Source organism: Fukomys damarensis, unplaced genomic scaffold (genome assembly GCF_012274545.1).
Source record: "Fukomys damarensis isolate Sample0158 unplaced genomic scaffold, DMR_v1.0_HiC HiC_scaffold_38, whole genome shotgun sequence".
NCBI lineage: Eukaryota > Metazoa > Chordata > Mammalia > Rodentia > Bathyergidae > Fukomys > Fukomys damarensis.
Window position 1 is genome coordinate 25,644,587 of NW_022900950.1, and position 19,125 is coordinate 25,663,711.

The window sequence follows — 19,125 nt, forward strand, 5'->3', positions numbered from 1 at the left end:
GGTATACAGTACAGTGACATTCATTGTTGGGATCTTGTACCTTTACATGACAGATCTTGGTTCTCATTTTTTCCCTTGTCCCTGCCCTCCCTTCACCCCCTCCTCCCCTCCCTGTTTACAAACACTTCATTTCCATTTTTTCATTTTCTCATATTTTTTATTTTCCCTTATTACCAATCCTCTACCCTTCCTGGCTGTCCATCCAAAAGCAGTGAATTGGCATATTTAGGGCAGAAAAGGGAGTTCATGAAACTGGACCACAAGAAACCAATTAATTTAAACAGAATAATAGAAGTAAAGCAGAAAACTTGTCCAGCATGGAGAACACCACTAGCAGTAAGAAAGATTTATTAAAGCTTCTCTTTTTTTTAACTTCTGTGTTGCTTATATTATATAACATATAATATATATTACATACCTAAAAGATGTGCATTTTTCTCATTTCAACAACTCTGAAATTAGAATATGATTTTGAAGTGATGCTGTATAAATGTCATGTTTTCTGAATGCAGTGCTACTTTTAAAAGTGGTACTATCTGATGTCATCATTATATGAATTTTTAATAATGTAGTGAATTATAAGTGTAGCAAATCTATCAATATATAGTTTCAAGATAAAGTGATCAGAAAGAGGTAATAAAGAGGCTGATGTCCAAGTGGAATAGTAATGGAAATAAATGGCAAAAATGTATGTAAAGGTTGTTACAGTATAGGACCCTGGCAAGTTGGCAAGATTAGGAGCAATAGGACCCTATTTCTTCACCCAGGAACTGCTCTGGAATAAAGTGCTTGACAGTAAGTAGTATTTTAGAACTGCTCTTGTTGCTGTCGCTGCCTTGTGTGTGCCATGTTGTTTCTCCTCTGCCATGCCTGTTTGCCATCCCTGCCTTGGAGCCAGCTGATTTTGGACTGAAACCTCTACAAACTGTAAGCCAAATAAATCTTTTCCCTTTAACTTTTGGTGTCAGGTACTTTTTGCCTCAGCAGTGACAGAAAAGTAACTAACACAGAAATTTGGTACTAGAGAAGTGGGGTCGTTGCTGTGACATTACCTGGCCATGTGGCTCAAGAGCCTTTGGAATGGGCTTGTGGGAAAGGATTGAGGAGAGATCCAGACATGTAGGCTGCAGAAGCACAGCTGGAACGCCTTAGGCTATTTTGAGTGGGAGATTCTGGTCAGAGCTCAGAAGACTAGAAGGCCAGTAAGGGCTCAGGAGGTTTCTGCTGGAAAGAAGGACTGCACTAGCTGCTGGGCTCCAGAAGATGTGTGTTATGGCTTGACAGAAAGTTTGTCTGCATTTTGCTCACGTTCAGAGAATTTATGGAAGATTCAGAGCTACCAGTTGAAGAAGTAGAGCTGTAATGCCTTAGGCCATTCTGTATGGGAGATTCTGGTCAGAGATCAGAAGACCAGAAAGCTTATAAACCCAAGCTGGGAAGGTTTCTGCTAGGAAGGACTGCATTGGCTATTGGACTCCAGATGATGTGTTATGGCTTGGCAGAAAGTTTGTCTGCATTTTGCTCATCCAGAGACTTTGAGATTAGGAGTGGTAGACTAATTCTGCAGAAGAAATTTCAAGGCAGTCAAATATTGAGGCAGTGGCATGGCTACTGTTGGGGGCTTTTAGCCAGATCTATGTGGAGAATCAAGAAAAAAGAGCCCAGCAGGATGATTAAAATGTTTTGAGTTTGGCCAGAGATGAAGCTCCAATAAAACTGTGGACTGCAAAAATAGAGCAGAGGAGATCTTGATTGCTGAGAAGAAAAAGGAAAATAAAAAATGATGGCCTGAGAGTATCACAGGAAGCCAGGCCTCCAACATTTGCAGTCTCACAATTGTAAAGGTGAAAGATTTTGCCTTGAGAAGGAAGCCCCAGAGCACAATGTTCCAGAGTGGCTGCAGCATAGGGAAGTTATTCCAAAATGGCAGCAGCCTAAGGATGTTATTTCAAAATGGTGGCAGCCTAGGGAAGTTGTTCCAAAATGGTCATGTAGGGAAGTTTTTCCTCGGGATTTGGTTCATAGGGATTGGACTCCTACAGCCAAGAGAGAGGGAAGACTGGCTGCTACTGCTCCAGCTGGCAGCAGACCTTGGAATCATCCACCTGGCACTGGTTTTAGGTGCATGCAGAATGCAAGAGTTGTGAGGTTAGTGAGTCTTCCACCCACATTTCAGAAGGCCTGGGAGGCCAGGCAGTGTACCCCTGAGAGGGCAATGTGTGAAGCTGTGAATGTGAAGCTGAAGGTGCAGTGGAAACTCCAGAATTTTGGAGAAACCAGGAGTGTGAATTGTTTGAGAAAAACTCCAAAGGGGGAACAGAGCTACCCCAAGAGAAAAGCCATGGGAGCTACAACCATCTGAAATGCCATAGAAAAACCCTTTGGAGTTCACAACTTGTCACAGATTGCTGAGGATGCTGGAAATAGAGCTGTGGTATTTAATGTTTCCCCTACTGGATTTTGGACTTACTTTGGTCCCACTCCTTTGTATCCTTTTTGTACCTTTTGGAATGATAATGTCTGTCTTGTGCCATTGAATGTTGGAAATGTTTGACTTTCTTTTCATTTGTACAGGGGCTTGCAGCTAAGTTTGTCTTAAATCTCACAGGAGACTTTGGACTTAGACTTTTCAGCAATACTAAAGCTGTTAGAATTTTGACAACTCTTAGAGATGGACTAAATGCCTTTTGCATAAAGGAATGTGCATGAGTCTTTGGAGGTCCAGGGACAGAATGTTATGGGTTGAGTCTAGATGTACCCGCAAAATCTCATTGATCATAGGATTGATCTTGAGTATGTGAAGCTGGGATTGATTCATGATGAAATGCTAGGCTCAAGGGTACTAGGATTAAGGGTGTGAGTGCTAATATAAAAGGGGAAGAGAGAGGCTGTTAACTCTCTTGTTGCTGTTGCTGCCTTGTGTGTGCCATGTTGTTTCTCCTCTGCAATGTCAGTTTGCCATCCCAGCCTTGGAGCCAGCTGATTATGGACTGAAATCTCTACAAACTGTAAGCCAAATAAACTCCTTCCCCTTTAACTTTTGATGTGAGGTATTCTGTCTGATCAATGAGAGAAAAGTAACCAATACAAAGCCTAAATAGACTAAGATAATAGTAAAGTTTATTAAAATGTCTACTACTTTTTATATTCTAGCCTATATTGCCTAATGCTTAAAAGAAGGCTACATTAATTATTAGGCTTGATAATTTTTTAAATTCTTAATTTACTATTTCAGAATTTGGTAATATAGCTTTGAACAGAGGCAAGAGGAAATAAATGAGCACAGCACAAGGAAGATAAATGAGAAAGTACTATTGTAGATAATATCTAGAATAGATATAAATAGTTCCTCCAGTTTACAGCAGTGATAGTGACCAATAATTGATTGGACAGGTTGAATTTCTCAACTTGAAAAGGCTAGTTTGTTCAATTTTGTAAAAGAAACAGTAATAATAAAAAGTTAAAATGAAGGAAGAATAAGAGATTCCACAAAGAACAAATTATGGGTAATAATGCAGGCATATCTTGGTAAATAATAAGCATGTACTAGACTAAAATTTAACAGCTGTTAGCTTACCAATACATTAAATATAGCTGATACAGCTAGGTAACTTGAAGACAACTTTCATAATAAGATCATTTTCAATGCTTTTCTAAGCCATTCTTTTTAGTATGACTTACTATCTACTTCACAATCTCATTTTTTTTTCTGTCAAAACTACTAAATTGTCATATTTGGTTGTATTGTGTGTTCTTTGTCATCTTATGAAATTCTGCATTTCACTTGGTATAATTTTTATAGATGATATTTGGCACTTTAAACTGGCTTTTCAAATTTTTTACAGTAACAAGTCTGAGGCTTACTATGTCTGTTGTGTTTTGGTTTTGTTTTTTTGTTTTTTGGTTTTTTTTGTTTTGTTTTGGTACTGGGGATTGAACTCGGGTCCTTGCGCTTGCAAGGCAGGCCACCGAAATGCTGAGCTAAATCCCTGGCCCTGGTTTTGTATTTTTAAAAGAAAGTTATGGTTATAAGATGATTTGTTTTTATAATGACATAATGGAACTGGCATTGGATTTAAAATGCAGGTAGTATTTTCTAGAAATGAATCAAACCAATGGGAAACCTAGATTAATAAATCCAAATGGCATATCAAGAAAAAAGGAGTATTTTGGAACTATAGTCTATTGGAAGGCGTGGATGGTAAATTGTGATTAATTTCAATTTTAGCTCTTAACCAGGCAGCAGCTTCCCACTCCTATTTTCTAGTCCCTGGGAAGGAGCTGTGCATATGTTTTGGGGGGTTTGTTTTGCTTTGTTTTGTTGTTTTTGGAGACAAAGCCTTGCTACGTTCTTCAGGCTGGCCTCAAACTTGTGGCAACCTTCCTGACTCAGCCTCCCATGTGCTGGGATTACAGGTGTGTGCCACCATGCCCACCTGGGTATGTTTTGTGTCTTGGTCTTAGTTTATGTTACTGGGGTGGGGGCTTAATGTTGCTCATTGTTATTCTGCAAATGAGAGGCTTAGCACCCCACACAGGGCCACAAGAAACCTTAACACAGCACAAAAATAAGCAGACAGAGGAGATGGGAGTGCATAACGAGGCAATGGAAGGAGGAAGGTGAGGACATTCACTATTCGGCAGGAAGCAAAAATATGTATTCTATAATTTGTAGCAGGGGCATGCAGGTGATGCGGACTTGTAATTCCAGCATTCTAAGAGGCTGAAGCAGAAGAATTATGAATTCAAGTACAGACTGGGCAACTCAAAGATGTAACAAGACCTTGTCTCAAGAAAATAAAACAAAGGGGCTGGGGATTTAGCTCAGTGGTGCTGTGCCTGCCTCCCAAGTTCAAGGTCCTGAGTTTGATCCCTGGTACCACAAAAATAAAATAAAATACAAAAGGGCTAGAGGTAGAAGTGTAGCTCAGTGTGTAAGCAGGCCTTAGGTTCAACCTGAAATACTGCGGAAAAAAAAAAAAGTTTGTGTTGTGATTTTTGTGTGTCCATGACAGCTAGCTTAAAGGGAAAATAGTAATAACTCTGGCCATTATTTTTGCCCTGTAATTAATGGATGCTAAAGAGACAAACACAACATTTAAAATAATAGAACAGAAGATGGCAATAAACTACAAATCAACCTATCTGAGATTCAGAATGCAGACACTGGAATGTCACAACTTGGGGAAGAAAAGAAGGAGGAAGGCAGATCCCTAGGACCCAGGAAGTATCTGAAGGGAAAATTGAAGCCTATAGAGAAAGTGAAGAAACAGACCTCAATGCAGAAAAAGGAAGAACTGTACTTTCTCCCCAGTTCCAGGCATGAGAGAGGAGGATCAAATCTAGAGACAGAGTGAGGATGAATGACTCCAGAGGCCTCCAGGGAGAAACACAACAGTGAAATGGAGCAGTGGATGCTGCACACTACAACAGCTGGTGAGTGATTCCAGCCTGAGGGTTTGACATGTGCCCTGGAGACAGTGCTTGGCCAGATGCCATTTTAGGGAGGGACCAAATGAACCTGGGACTCAGAGCTGCTATGGGTTGGCTTAATCTCAGAGCTGACAATGTTGAAATCCCACCATGCCTGGATAAGGGACAACCACAAGAGATGTCCAGGGTCAGGGAGCTGAGGTTAGGCTGGCAAGAGACACCAAGAGCACTGTAGACCAACAACTCAGACCCCAACCCCACAACCAGAGGCCAGGGTTAGCGTGAACTTCTATGGAGTTAAAAGCACCAGAATCAGTACCTTGCCCTGTTCCTACTGCAAGCTTGCTGGGATCATCCAGCACAGACCTGGTCTCTGTCTACCTCCTTTGTATACCACTGTCAACAGAGACACACTCTGAGTTGGACACCACCACAAAACTGTAGACCCCAGAAGATAACCACAGGCTTGAAATCACAGAGAAATCTTTATTTTTTCCCTTTGCTTTGATTTTTTTTCCCCCTTGATTGTTTTTGGTTTTTATGAATATAAACATTATTTTTAGTTTGTTTTGTTTTGTAGTTCTTTTTGTTTTTTCCTTCTTTCACCCTGTCTTCACCAGTTTTCCAAAGCTTGGGTAATTTTCCTTTGTTTTTCAGCTTCACTCCTAATATCTTTCTCTTCTTTCATTTCTACATTTTTTCCTCTTATCCTTTTTAAATTTTCTCACTGAAGGTAGAATTGCTTTATTGAGGTGATGTTTACCATGCATAATTTTCTGACTGGTTTTTAACTTTGTTATATAACTATAAAATCTTGTACCAATGGTTTAAGGTTACAAATTAACAGTTATCACAGTTTGTCATTTTCTACACTGTGCTTAATGCTATTGTGATTACTGATGGTAGTACTTTAGTGAAGACGACATAGTTATTTGTGATCAGCTGTTCTCCCTTGTATGACAATACTGAAATTTTCTGGAGGGTCATAAACAATACCATAGTCCAGTACCAAATAACTAGGTGCTAGGCCAAATGGGCGACAACCTCTCATCCCTAGAAAATTGAAGATCAAAGCCAGCTATGCCTCAAAGACATCTCTGAAAAGTATTCGTTTCCTAAAGAGGTCTTAATACTACTAATAAAGCTTTCCACCATAAGCAATTTACAAGCATCAATGCAGAAAGCAAATTTAAAAATAGAAAATGAGAAAATATGGAAGATACAACCCTAGATCTTCAGCTGACCCAAGGCAAATCTAGGAGACAGTAATATGAAAGTAATCAAAAGCCACTTAGTTGAACTTTCTGAAGTGGTAGCAGCAGAAATAACAAAGCAGATGAATGAGAAAAAAAAATCAGAAAAAATTTCACAGAAAACTAAAGAGATAATGACCATAATGAAGGACACAGTAAGTGAATCTAGAGTAGATACAAATTAAAAAAAAAATATATATATATATATATATAGGAGCTTAAGAAAGTGATGGAAACCACGAAGGCCTAGCATAGGAAAGAATTAAATTCTGTAAAACAGATTCAAACAGATGCTCAGATTAAAAATTCCATTGAAAGTATACACAGAAGAATCAACATAACATGAAGATAGAATATCAGATCTAAAAGATAAATTTGCAGTTATCAGTCATCAAGTGAAAGACTTAAAAATAACAAAGGACCATGGAAATTGATCTAATAGCTACTAGATGATGCAAGTAAGGCTAACATGAGATTAATTGCAATCAATAAAAATTAAAAGCACAAAGGACATTTTTTTAAAAAGCCATTCACAGAAGTAATTGCAGAATACTTCCCAAGTATGGAGGGAAAAAAAATTGACATACAGACGAGTGAGGAATATAGAACTCCAATTAGCCATGATCAGAAAAAACTACAGCAAGACATATAGTAGTCAAGATTCCAGAAATTCAAAGCAGGGGTAGCTATTCTATTCACAAAGTGAATTAAAAACCAAGACTGATCAAGAGACAAAGAAGGTCACCACATACTTGTTATGGGAACAATCCAAGAGGAGATAAATCAATCATAAATATATATGCACCAAATACCAGTGCTCCCACCTACATAAATCAAACATTAATGGATATGAAAATCAGAAAAGCACTAATACAACTGTAATTGGGCACCTCAATACACCATCACAAATAGAGCAACTAGACAAAAAAGCAACGAAGAAATATCAGAGCTGAACCAAGCCTTTGAACAAGTGGACTTGGTAGATATCTATAATGTTCCACCTTACAACAACAGAATACATACTCTTCTCAGCTGTACACAGGATATTCTCCAAAATAGACCACATACTAGCTCACAGAACATGCTTAAGTAAATACAAAGGAACTTCAATTATCCTATGTATATTATCAAACTATAGTGCAATGATATTAGAAATCAATAGCAAAGAAACCATAAAAACTATATAAAAACATGGAAATTAGGTAACACCCACCTGAACAATCAATGGGTCACAGATGAAACTAAGGAAGAAATTAGACAGTTTCTACAATTAAATGATAATGCCCATACAACATACCAGGACTTATGGGACACAATGAAAGCAATACTGTGAGGGTAACTTATAGTGGTGGATTTACACATCAGACAATAAGAGCAAGCTCAAATAAATAACCTAATGTTGAAGTTCAAGCTTCTAGAAACAGAAGAGCAAGGGAAGCCCAACTTCATACAAGAGAGTAAATTATAAAAAGCAGAGCAGAAATAAATGAAATGGAGACTAAGAAAACAATACAAAGAATCAATGAATTGAAGAGTCGGTGCTTTGAAAGATTAAATAAAATAGATAAACCCTTAGCCAATTTTTAAAAAAAGTGGGGAGGGCTCAAATCCATGAAATTAGGAATGAAAGGGTGAAATCACAACAGATCCCACAGAAATGAAGATCACCCATACTTACTTCTAGAACCTGTATTCTAACAAGATGGAAAACACAAAAGAAATGGACAGATTCCTAGATACATATGAACTATCAAAGCTGAATCAAGAAATTATGAAAAATTTTAAATCATCCAATATCAGTCAATAAAATTAAAGTAATTCAAAACTATGGACAAAGAAAAGCCCAGGTCCTGACGGATTCACTGCTGAACTCTGTAAGAAATTTAGAGAATATCGAAGGCCACCACTCCTCAAACTCTTTAATGAAATTGAAAGGGAAGCAATACTGCCAAACTCATTCCTGGATGCAAGCATTACTCTCATACCAAGACCAGAGAAGGATCCAAAACAAAAAAGAGAACTACAAGCTAATCTTCTAGATGTAAAAATTCTTAGTAAGATACTGGTGAACACAATGCAGCAGATCATCAACATTATACCTTATGACCAAGTAGGTCATCCTAGAGATGAAGGGATAGTTCAACATATAAAAATCGGTAAATGTAATGTATTACATTGATAGAACCAAGGGGTGGGGGCATGATCATTGCAATAGATGTAGTAAAAGCATGTGACAAATTCCAACATCATTCATGATTTTAAAAAAATTTCTACAGAAAATTGGAATAGAAGGTCTTTATCTCAACCTAGAAAAAGTTATATATGACAAACAGCCAACATCAAAAGAAATGGTCAAAAACTTAAAGCTTTCACTCTAAAACCAGAAACAAGACAAACCTGATCATTATCACCACTCCTATTCAATATAGTTCTAGAAACATTAGCCAAAGCAATTAGACAAGAGAAATAAATAAAAGGAATAAGGAAAGGAAAAGAAGTTAAATTATTATTTGAAGATGACATGATACACTATATTGAAGACCCCCCAAAACTCCACCAAAAGATCCCTAGAATTCATGACAATTTCAATAGTGTAGCAAGATACAAAGTCAACACGTAGAGCAAGGTGTGGTGGTACACGACTGTAATCCCAGCCCTTGGGAGGCTGAGGCAGGAAGATCACTGTGAATTCAAGGCCAGTCTAGGTTACACAGTAAGTTCAAGGCCAGTTTAAACTACATAGTTTGTTTGACATGAGTCAAACAAACAAATTCAACTCTCAAAAATCAATAGCATTCCTGCACACAAATAACAAACTCACTGAGAGAGAACTTAGGGAAACCACTCTTTCACAGTAGCATCAAGAAAAATGAAATATTTAGAAATCAATCTAATGAAGGAAGTAAAAGAGCTTTACATTAAAAACTACAGTACTCTGAAAAAGTAGATTGAAGAAGGTATCAGAAAATGAAAATATATCACTTGTTCTTAGATAGAACAAATATAGTGAAAATGGCCATAGGTCCAAAACTGTTATACAGATTTAATGAAATTTTGATCAAAATACCAATAGCATACCTCACAGAAAAAACAATCCTAAAATTCATTCGGAATCAGAAGACACCTACAATAGCAAAAGCAATTCTGAGCAACATGGGCAAGGTAGGGGGCATCACAATCCCTGGCTTGAAATTATACTATAAAGCTACTATAATAAAAACAGGATGGTATTGGCAAAAAAACAGATTTGAGGATCAATGGAACAAAACAGAAGATGGAAAACAACTCCAAGCATACTCAGCTACTTTATCATTGACAAAGGGCCCAAACACCTTCGCTAGAAGAAAGATAGCATCTTTAATAAATGGTGCTGGTAAAACTTGACTTCCACATACTGAATATTAAGTCTAGACCCATATCTCTCACCATGCACTGAACTAAAAATCAAAATGGATCAAAGATCAAAATATGAAATTCAATATTAAAACAAAAAAAATCTTCTGGAAGACAGAATAGGTAAAACTCTGTAAGACATACATATAGAAACAGACTTTTTTAAAAAACAAAACCCCAATTTTTCCCCAACAAGAAAAATTACAAAGAACCAACAACTAGGATCACATCATATTAAAGCTTTTGCACAGCAAAAGTAACTACCAGCAAAGTGAAGAGACACTCAAAGTATGTAAAAAAAATAAATTTACAAGTTACTCAACAAAAAACTAAATAAAAAGTACTAAAAAAACTAGTTTGCCCCCCAATTTAAAGACCCAATCCAAATGTCCAAAAATGGACACGTGAAACGATGAGATACTTCTCAGATGAAGTACAAATAGCAAATCAATACATGAAAAAATGCTTAACATCACTGGTGATTTAAGAGATGCAAACTGAAACAACACTGAGATTCCACCTCATTCCAGAAAGAATAGCTATTATCAAGAAACCAACCAATAATAAATGCTGATGAGGCTGTGAGGGAAAAGGAACCCTTCTCCACTATTGGTAGGAGTGTAAATTGGTACAACCATTATGGAAATCAGTATGAAGATTCCTCAAAAAATTGAAACTACAGGTTCCATTTGACTCAGCTATTCCCCTTCTAGGTATCTTTCCAAAAGAGTTAAAAGCATCCTACCACAGCAATATATGCATGCCCATGTTCACAGCAGCACAATTCATAATAGCTAAATCTTGGAAACAGCCCAAATGGCCATCAGTGGATGAAGGGATAAATAAAATGTGGTATTTATATATAATGGAGGACTACTCTACCATAAGGAAAAATAAACAAGACATTTTTAGGTTAGGGATGCACCTAGAAATCATACCTTTTTTTTTTTTTTGTACCGGGGCTCGAACTCAGGACGTTGTGCTTTCCAGACAGGCATGGTGCCACTGAGATCCCCAGTAAGACCATACTTTTAAGTGAAATAAATCAAACATACATGTTTAAATATCACATTGTTTCTCTTATGTGAAAAGCCCAAAGTATACATAAAGATCAAAATGAATGACAGATATTAGGAAGTAGGAAGAATATATTCAAAAGAGAAGGTGAAGGGGCCAGGGATTTAGCTCAGTGGTTCGGTGGTCTGCCTTGCAAGCGCAAGGACCCGAGTTCAATCCCCAGTACCAAAAAAACAAAAAACAAAACAAAACAAAAGAGAAGGTGAACAAAGGAGGGGAAATAAGGAAGACAAGGGAAGGGAAAGAATAGGAATTTTTTTTAAAGATTAAAAAAAGAATGGAAGGAAATAAAATAATAGAACAATTTCAAGGATGACTTAGTTGTATACATGTAAAAATAGCTTACATGGGACTCACAGGAAGCAGAGTGGGCAGTAAGAACCTTGTTCTTCCAACACTGGTTGCTGAGAATAGTCAGTGACCACTATTACAGGTCCCTCCCCCTCCACTAAAGTGATTTTCAAAAGAGCTAGAACTTTTTCCTGCTCTTGCTTTCATTTTTCTTCTTTACCCAGCTGGGGAGCCAGATACTTAAGAACTGGGATATTCAAAGAAATGGCACATACAGGGAAATTTAAGAAATTCAGCACAACTGCAGGCACAGTGATGCATGCCTGTAATCCCAGCATTCCTTTTGGTAGTCTGAAGCAGAACTGCCATGATTTCAAGGCCTGCCTGAATTAAATAGGGAGACCCTGTCTCAAAAAACAAACAAATGAAAACAAACAACAGCAACAGTAACAACGAAAATCCAAAGGTTGAGGGGGTCAGCACACAGAAGACCTGAGAAGGTCTTATGTTTACAGTTCAGACTGATCCTGGGCAGAAGACAACCCATGAAAAAAATCAAAACAATGAGAACAACAAAAACCTAAAAAAGGGAGAGAATCTGGTTTATAACTTTATGATTAGATTGAAATGTTTAGTTTTCAACAACAAATTAAAAAATATACAAGGAAACAAGAAACCATGGCCTAATCAAAGGAAAAAAATAGATCAAGAGAGAGCAACCCTGGGAAAGACCAAAGACTTTGAAACTAATGTTTTAAAGATGCTCAGAGAACTAACAGAAGATGTGGTGAAAGTCAACAAAGTGATTTATGGAAAAAAAATAGAAATATAAATAGAGTTAAAAAACCAAACAGAAGTTCTGAAGTAGAAAAGTACAATAACAAAATAAAATTTGAAAGGAATTAAAGAGCAGATTTGAGCAGGAAGAAGACAATCATTAAACTTGCATTAAGTCTGAGGAAAAGTAACAAGGTTAAAGAAAACAAGAAGAGCTAGTGTGGCATCGTCAAGTGAACCAAAATACACATTATGGGAGCCTCATTTAAGGACAAGGAGAAAGAAGCAGAGAGATTATTTGAAGAAATAGCCAAAAAATTCTCAAGTTTAATTAAAGACTTGCCATAAATATCCAAGAAGCTCACTGAACTCCTTGTAGGATGTAATCAAAGTGATCCAAACTTGAGCCAGGTGCAGTGATGCTAGCTACTCAGGAGGCTTAGGTGGGAGAATCACTTGAGCCAGCAGTTCTAGATCAGTCAACAAAGGCTACTAGGGAGAGAAGGAGAGAGGGAGGGAGGGAGGAAAGAAAGGAGGGAGGGAGGGACGTAGAGAGAAACAAAGAGAGAAGAGACGCTCCCACACTGAGACATTAGTCTGTGAAAGCTAAAAAGAGAACCTTGAAAGCAGCAAGAGGTGACTCATATACAAGGGATCCCCAATAAGATTATCAGCAGATTTCTCAAAACTTTGGCAGCCAGAAGGCATTGAGATGCTTTATTCAGGGCGTTGAAAAAAACAAACAAAAATTAAAGTCAACTAAGAATCCCACATCTAGAAAAATGTCTTTCAAAACTGAGATAGTGGCCAGGCCAGTGTAGTGGTATATGCCTGTAATCCCAGCTACTTGGGAGATTTAAAGCAGGAGAATCACAAATTCAAGGTCAGTGTAGGTAACAACTCATCTAGAATCTCTCAAAATAAAAGGGCTGGGTATAGCTCAGTGATATGGTGCTTGTCCTGAGGCCCTGGGTTCAATCCCCCATACCACGGAAGAGGAAAAAAGTGAAGGATAAATTAAGACATTTCCAGATGAACACAAATTGAGGGAGTTCATTATCACTAGACATGTCTTGCAAAAAATACTAAGGGAACTACTACAGATTGAAAGAACACTATAGATAGTAATTTGAAATCGTATGAAGAAATAAAGATTTCAGTAAATACATGATTGATCATTAAGCTGGTATTATTCTAACTTGGTTTTGAAACTCCACTTTTTAATTTTTATATATTTAATAGACTAATATACAAGCAAAATGTTATATATACAATGGAATACTCAGCCTTAAAAATGAGAAAAATTCTGACATATGCTGTAACACGGATAAAATCCGCAGGGAGCTCCTAACTGGTGGTTCAGTGGGCCTCACTATGTACTCCCAAGCTTTAAGGGTATAGCTAACAAAACTATTTGCTAAGAGAAATAAGTCATTAAAAATGCATAATTCCACTTACATTAGGCAACTAGAGTAGTCAAATTCATAGTTAGAAAGGAGATGAAAGAAGGGAAGAATAAAGACTTATTTAATCAGTAGAGTGTTTTATTCTCATAGGGTGAAGAGTTCTGAAGATCAGTAGGAATGATGGTTATGCAACAGTGTGAATGTACTGAATTTTACACTTAAAAGTAGTTAACATAGCCAGGTATGACGGTGCATGCCTTTAATCCCAGCACTCAGGAGGCTGAGGCAAGAAGACTGCTGAGTTCAAGGCAAACCTAAACTACACAGTTAGGCCCTGTCTAAAAACAAAAAAAGTTAACATGGTAAAAAATTGCGCCATGTGTATATTGCCATAACAGTAAAAATCCACAGGAAATGTTATTAGAATAGAGATCCATAAACTATACAGCTAGGGATTACACTGAATTGTTCTCATGACTCCAGTTGTTAGGGAAGGCTTCCCTGAAGACATGATATTTAAACTGGAATCTAAAGAGTAATTTCTAATTTAATCAAAGAAAAGAGAAAAATATTTGTAGCAGAGAAAAAATGTACAACCAATAGTAAAAGAACCAATTCATTACACAGTTCAAGGCAGATTATGCATACTAACCTCAAAAGAACTACCTTCAAATTCAACAACAACAAAACAATCTTCACAATTAACTCAGTTTGAATTTTATGTTTGATAATTTTCTTTGCAATTAATTTGAAAATAGGTTTAGTTTCTATGGTTTCATACGAATCAAAAGATAAATGATCTATTGTATGTGTGCACATGTGTATGTGTGCACTAGGATTCAACCCTAATGCTCAAGCATGTTAAATTAAGCGATGCTCTACCACTGAGCTATACTCCCAGCCAAATTATATACATTTGAGGTTATACATTTAGCATTCAAATAACTAAATTAACATAGAACTGTCTATAGCAATCTCACCAAGGAATGGTAAGAACTCTTGAAATAAGTGGTTCTAGTTTACTGCAAGAAGCAAAAAGAACACATTTTCAGGAAAGTTAACCAGGAGTTACAGGCTGGAGAAATTCCAAAATTAATTTATGTGCAGGCTGAATTTAAGATTGACAAAACATGGCAAAATGGTGTGTAAACTAGAAAAAGGTTTCATTTTAGGTTCATATTTGTCGGGGCCCAGTCATGGCCCACTGGAGTGACATTTGGTGTGTGTAAACTAGAAAAAGGTTTCATTTTAGGTTCATATTTGTCGGGGCCCAGTCATGGCCCACTGGAGTTTGACATTTGGAAAATAACTTCTTCCTGTATAATTAAGGCATCAACATTTGCTACTCTTCAAGGAAACTGTTTGTTAAGCTGGTTTTGACTCTTTCACCCTGACATAACAGGAAGCTCGTTAGCCGAAGATCTGATGTTATCAGTAAGAGTCAGGAAATCTGGTCTTTGAAAAACAATGACTTGGTGTTTTTTGTTGTTGTGTGCCCTTAAAAGCTTCCTGTTGCTGTGAACCTATAAAAGGAGCTCTTTCTGTGAAATAAATCAGACTTCTCTTCGTCTCCACTCAGGCTGGAGTGTTCTTTCCTTTCTCAATCCTCACTCCCCGACTCAGGCTTGTTCGTGTTGTGACGGCTGGACCGCCACACGTATTCCAAAATTCAGAGTTCTTTTCTTTCAGGCAAAGAATAACACAACTATTAAGATCCAATGTATCCTGTGAGAGTTGAAGGCACAACCAGTTCCTAACTGAAGCTGACCCACAAAATTGCCTAGAAAAGCTGAAAAAAAAGGTATATGTATGTGTCCATTATACACCTCTATGCATATCCTTAATGTAGACAAAGAGTTCGATTTTTCTTTATTAATACATTTCCCACAGCTGCATCTCTGGAGAAGGGCTTTCAAACAATAGCCTAAAATATGTTTGCTAATCACTTAGAAATAAAACATGAAAACCACAAAAAGAAACCAGTAGGCTGAATACAAAACATTCCAAAGCACTTTAAGAAAATTGACTTTAATAGCTGTAAAAGACAAAATCCAATCTATATTTTATATAAATTTGGTTCCAAAATAAAAGGTTTATCTAATCCACTCCTTTGATAATTATTTATCAAGGTACCTTACATCATTAAATTCTGGTCTTAGTGATGGGACCAAAAGTCCCCATTCTTTTCGAGCTTATACTAAATTGAGGCATAAAGATGCCATAAACAATATAAATGAGGGCCAGGGATATAGCTTAGTGGTGTCACCGCCTGGCTTGCAAGAGCAAAGTTTCAAGTTCAATCCCCAGCACCAAAAACAAACAAAAAAACAAATAAATGAGGAATATGTTAGGTGACAATAGGGCCAATGAAGTGCATGGAGAGTATAAGAGGCTGCGATTTTAGTAATTACAGACTCTACAATATTGAAGCAAGTTCAAAACTGCATCACCAGTTCAACGGGGATAAGTTTACAAAATAAACATCACCAAAATTAAATAAACTTTCCTCTTTTTGCAGGGGAGTGGAGTGGAGTTCTGCGGATTGAATTTAGGGCCTTTGCACTTAGCTGTATCCCCAATTTAAAATTTAATTTTAAAATGCTTATTAGTGCATGTTTTCAGTACATAATAGTTACATTCAAATCACTAAGTTGCCCAAGCTGGACTTGAACTTGCAATTATCCGGCCTCAGCTTCGCAGGGTACAAGCATGTGCCACCAAGATTGCCTCCCAAGTTACTACTTTGTTATTTTATAATTTCAAAATGAGCTTGTGAAATTATAGTTCAAAAGATGTTCAAGTCCAAAGGGTTGGCAAGTACTGTGTTAGTTATTATAAACTGATCTTGGGCCTCATCCTCTAGATCAGTTGTTCTTATGGAAGAACCAGAACCCACTGTGCTCCTAAGGGGAAAATCTGGCATTATTTGGAGACATCTGATGGTCATAATTGGGGAGATGTTATTGGCAACAAATGGGTAGAGGCCAGCAATGCTGTGGAACCTTCTACAATCCATAAGACACCCCTCACAATAAAGAATTATCTGCCCCAAGTATCCACAATGTTGAGGTTGAGAAACTCTAGAGTAGTGTGGCTTAACTGTGGCATATGTGTTACTGTGTTTGTCTTTAAAGACAAAGGGTATTAATGTAGAGTTGTTTCTAAACTAAAACCTCAGTATTCAGGTTTAATTGCAGTGTTGGCACTTTGCAATAAAAAAGTGGGTTTTGGGTTGCAGTTTGGCACTGGGTTCACCCTCGCTACTGTAGAGAGAGAAGAAATAATCATATGAATGTGCTGAGCGCTTTATTATGGGAGTGTTGTTCCTTACCATAGTGAGAACTTGAGTGAGAACAGGAAAAAAGTTAAAGAGCAGATGGTGTTTTAACTTTGCCTGAGAAGAATAAGAGTGAAGATTACAGAAAGATGGAGCATATGAGCGAATGGGTGGGGCACATTAACAGGCAGCCTCCAAAGGAATTCGAGGGTTCCTAGATGCTTCGTTTATCCTTTATTTGCATGAAAATTTTATGTTTCCATGCATTAAACCTACTTAATGTGAAACCACCACACTGTATAATTTCAAAGGATCATATTGCCTTCTGCAAGAAATTTAGGTCAAGGGCTGGGGATTTAGCTCAATAGTGCTGCTGCCTGCCTGGTGAGAGCAAGGACCCAAGTTCAATCCCTAGTACTGAAAAGAGGAAAAAAAAAAAAAGAAAGAAAGAAAGAAAGTTAGATCAAGACAGTGTGATCCATTGGAAAGATCATCAATCTAGGATTCATCTCTGACTCAGTAAGTTGAAGGGGGAGAGAGAGAATATCTGGACTAGCCTGGAAGGCTCCCTCCGTGAATGAAAACAAATAGCCTACTTGTCTCTAAAACAGTTTCTACGTACTGTATATGGTCCTACAGTTAATCCGATTTACATCCAGAAAAAGGCCACAGTCTTACATTTTCATCCTTGCAAATGTAGTTCTCATGCCTGAAATAGTCCCACCTCACTTTCTAAAATTCTATTTATCCTGTTATTTTCTTTTAAAAAATCAGATTAAATTTATGTACAACGAATAGCAGACCATACATGTTTATATTTGGTAGGTTATAATGTGCATTGCCACGCAGTCGCCACTGCTAACAAGATTGCCGCCTTCTCCTACACAGTTTCTCCCTGCAGTACCTGGATGGACCCCGTACTTTCCGTCCCAGCACTCAGCCCTGGGCTCACTGCGGTTTATGGCCAAACTGCCCCGGCCCATGTTCTGCTCCACATTTCCCGCATCTAGTATGCCTGCCTCAGAAGTCCTCAAACGACAGGTGACCACGGCTGATCGCCCTGGAGTGGACACTAGGTCTGGCTGGACGTTTCTCAAACTGCTGCACTGAATGCCTGGGGCCACACAGGGAAAAGGACAGAAGGCCCCGCCCTCCTCATAGTTTTATTAACCGCACCAGAGGCCAGGCCAGGCGGCCGGCGGCGCGCGGCTCTCAGGAGGGAACCGGGCCCACCGAACCAGCTCCTCGGTACCCTGTCTGACCGGCTCCCGCTTGCCTGCCCTGACCTGGCCACCACTCATTGTTGCACTCCCATTACTGCCCAAGACAGAGACTGAGAAACAAACGGAAGCGCTGTAACAGACCAAAGACCTCAGAGGAAGGAAACAGCCAGGCTGAGCCTAGGGCCGCACTCACCACACGTTCCGGAGGCAGCCAGGGAGCCCAGAGGAGGCGGAAACGCGTGTGCGCAGGCGCAGATCTCCATGAGAGCGCCCCGCGGGCGGGGTACGGAGCCCCAGAGTTTTCTTTAGGACGCGCACCTGGTCTCTGCCAGGGATATGGCTCCCTCTCCAGGGGATTAGGGCTGAGCCGCCACGAGGGATAGGGCTTCTCCAGGGATAGGACTCCACCAGGGCCAGGGTTACAGCTAAAGCTCCAGTGTGGCTAGATCTCTTCCGGACTAGCGGGGACTCCACCAGGTCTCTAAAGTGTGGCCCTCGAGTGGGGGCAGGAGTAGAGTTCAATTATCAGGTTTTGGGGTACTGGAGTCTCCTTCTGTAGGTGATGTCTAGATTCTTTCTCTCCCGTGGAGTTGAATGAAACAAACTGTGGCAAAGTTTCGCATTTATTAAAGGTAGGAAAAAACAGGCGCTGCAGAAAGAGTTTGGGCCAAATAAAAGTAGGGAGAAGGGGAGGAGAAAAAATACAGCCTACAGAGTAGTATGGGCTTTCGTGAAGAGAAACAGCAAATGCTTAATAGTGACTGTCTGTTTTATATTTCCTATCCTGGAATCACGTCCAGGTCATCCTATCAACCTGCTTGAATTCTTGAGAGAAGTCCACAGGCTGGGCTTTGAGAATTGTTCTGTGCTTGTGTCTTGGGATGAATAGTTCACACCTACTTTCCCATCCATTGTTAGCCCTGCCCTGCCTTCCTGCCTCAGAGACATATATCCCTTTAATTCTTTGTGTGTGTGTGTGTGTGTGTGTGTGTGTG

General features: G+C 38.6%; 1 protein-coding gene across 2 annotated transcripts in view; it reads right to left on the reverse strand.

The window, feature by feature from the left end:
- The window catches only part of Eef1akmt1 (EEF1A lysine methyltransferase 1), a 47,722-nt gene extending 29,310 nt beyond the window's left edge, over positions 1-18,412 (reverse strand). For both annotated transcript variants that reach the window (XM_010633790.3, XM_010633789.3), the window contains exon 1: positions 18,324-18,412. The gene's annotated coding sequence lies outside the window, so the exon portion shown is untranslated. The remainder of the gene's footprint in view (positions 1-18,323) is intronic.
- Between the last annotated feature and the right edge of the window lie 713 nt (positions 18,413-19,125).